This window comes from Salvia splendens, chromosome 7, assembly GCF_004379255.2.
Source record: "Salvia splendens isolate huo1 chromosome 7, SspV2, whole genome shotgun sequence".
Classification (NCBI taxonomy): domain Eukaryota; kingdom Viridiplantae; phylum Streptophyta; class Magnoliopsida; order Lamiales; family Lamiaceae; genus Salvia; species Salvia splendens.
Window position 1 is genome coordinate 22,507,174 of NC_056038.1, and position 2,835 is coordinate 22,510,008.

A 2,835-nucleotide genomic window follows, 5' to 3' on the forward strand; every position below is an offset into this window, starting at 1 on the left:
ACTTTATTTGGCATAGCACATTCGGTATAACCAAACAGATATGCATCATTACATAAAATAACATCCTTTATGACAAGACAACATCATTTGGATAAATAAATATTATCTCAAATACACTTCATATTTTTATCCACATTTGTATGTAGGATAGAAAAGTTCACCTCGTACGCTTCTGACTCCGTATGACAATATTAACTCCCTTTGGAGTTAATTCGTTGTGATGGACCTTGTCCAATAAAAGATAATAGTCTATTTAACGTCGAGAAATAAATAAAAGTGGATGACATGCTCCTAGGATATGCATCATATTTTCTTCTCTCTTTCATAACTCATTCACTTTAATTAAACCCGGAGATTTAATTATTGACATTAATTAATCTCTCGATTAATTTAGTAAATCTAAGGATCAAATCATGCAAACTCACTTATTTAAATTAATTCAAGAGAATTAAATCTCAAGCAATTAATTTAATCCTAATATTACAATTAATTAATCCCAAATTAAGAATTAATTAATTTTAGTCCAAACAACTCTAAAAATTTAACCTATCAACCACTAAAAATGTTACCCATAAAAATAAAGTTTGTGGCCCAAACCAATTTTATACTTGAAATGGCCCAACAACAACGGAACTAAACAAAATATTAGTCCAATACTTAAATAAGTCAAAATAGGCTCCCACCCTCAGAAACTCTATACGTGGAATCCACTTCTCTGTATCTGCTCAACATCTCTTTCTAAATCTCTCTCTCCATCTCTTTCTTTTGTTTTCGCCAAACAAGATATAGCCTCAGATTTCTTCACGATCGGAGTCCAAACAATATCCGATCGTCCCAAAATTTTAACCGAAGGTAGAAGACTCATAATGTATCATTCTTAACGACGGAAATCAAATTTTAACGGTTAGATCTTCCAGTATTAATTTCGAAAGTGGCTGTCATTTTCTACAGTACCAGCGTTGGTTTTGTACACGATCGGAGGTCCAAACATTGTCCGATCGTTCTGAAATTTTAAAGGAAGGTAAACAACTCTCCTAACTTCACTTTGACCGATGGAAATTACATTTGAACATTTAGCTTTTTTGTTATAAATTTCCGAATGTGCTTATCTTTCAAAGAGGAAACATTTTAGGAGTTTTTCCTACTTTTTTTTATGTGATTCTAAGACATTGCATATGTTGTATGTAAATTAGGCTCAGCATAAAATATAATGGGTTCATACATGAATTTGAAAAGAAAGAGTTGAAAGATTGTTTATGAAACATGCTTAGTTGTGATTCTATGTTCTATATGAATTCATGCTAACATGACATGCTTGACATGCTTATAAAAACTTGAAAAGATTTAACTTGTGGTATCTAAGATGAGTACTCCAATTTGAAATTCTCCTTCTTAACGAAAGCTTGAAAACTTGGTATTGGAAGGTTGGAAAGTTTTCCGTCTACTTGCTTGAAAATAAAATTTGGAGGTGAAAGAGATTTTGGGTAGGCTTTGATAATGGAAGTTGATACTTTCTTTTATACACTAACTCCCTACACAAGTTATGGCTACGCATTTTTCTCTGTTAATATCCCACCATCATCATTCTTTTTATTTGGTTTCAACACATTTTTGCAGAGGTAGAATTAATGGGAGTGTTTGTTAGCAGAGCACCCGGGATGGTGTAGGATTTGTAAAAAAAAGAAAGTCTTGGTACTATTCTTCCCTTCCCCACTTCCTATTCGTTTGCCTATTAGGTATATATATATATATATATATATATATATATCTGATTGTATTCAAATCCTTTTCTCCTTATTAATCCAATCTCCTTCTTAATCACATCCGTGGATTTATAGTGATCTAATGGTTTAAATCTTTGGCTGAAATTATTTAATTTTCTTAATTTTTAACGTGTAAAGGGCATAATAGAGATTAACAATTGGAGTTAGTTATGGAATGCTCCATGATTTCAGCCGTGGAGGATTTGTGCAGTTTCTCAAAATATTTTCTGCAGATTCTGCTGAATTCTCTCTCCATTAGTCCGGGTTTAATTTTGCTTGAATCACACATCATCTTCCCGATTTCATTCGCGATTCTCCGTGTCCACGTTTCCTGCTCGCTTCTGGGGTAGGTTTCCCTATCTCTCGCTGCTGTGGACGTTGCGTTTTTGTCTTTGATTTAATCGATATTAATATGATTTTCAATTGCAAAAAGTTGTTCACCAGTAGTCTCTCGACTCTGTTAATTATGTATATTTATGTCGTAATTCATCTTCATCTGATCAGTCGCAGGGGATTAGAAGCTGACAAAAATATTCTCTTGTCTCCTCGACGAACAGGTCTGTCTGATGACTAAGTACTCTACCCGCTGTTTATTGTTTTCGCCCATGGTTATTGATTTCGATGTTTTCATTTTTTTTTGGAAAATAAGTCGCATTACCAAATATGTGTAGATCATGAAATTCGAGACCTTCGCTACCTTCGGAACTGTGCTCTCTTGCAAGATCGCAGTCGATCACAACGAGAACTCGAGGGGCTATGGCTTCGTGCAGTTCGACAAGGAGGAAGCCGCGCAAAACGTACTCATAATGTACATATTGTATAGTATAATGCGTAGTTTAGTTTCTGTAATGCATTATTTGTGATATGTAATGAACATTTATACGGCACGTTTAATTTAATTTGTGTCGTGTTTCGATGTTTGGAGCACGTTTCTTGTTTTCCCTAAGGGTTTAACAAGCCTAGGGGCTAGGGTGTAGTATGTTCTAAGTCTAAAAAACGTTGTCCAAATACAAGAGCTGTAGTAATTCGTCTGGGGTTGCACATAATGTACATTTTGTATAGTATAATGCGT

The 2,835-nt window shown here is 34.2% G+C and overlaps 1 long non-coding RNA gene across 1 annotated transcript; it reads left to right on the plus strand.

Annotated features, from left to right (window-relative positions):
• The first annotated feature begins 2,070 nt into the window (after positions 1-2,070).
• Positions 2,071-2,321, plus strand: LOC121741406. Its single transcript, XR_006037852.1, has 2 exons — positions 2,071-2,109; positions 2,268-2,321. It is a non-coding gene; the product is annotated as an uncharacterized LOC121741406 (long non-coding RNA).
• The last annotated feature ends 514 nt before the right edge of the window (positions 2,322-2,835 follow it).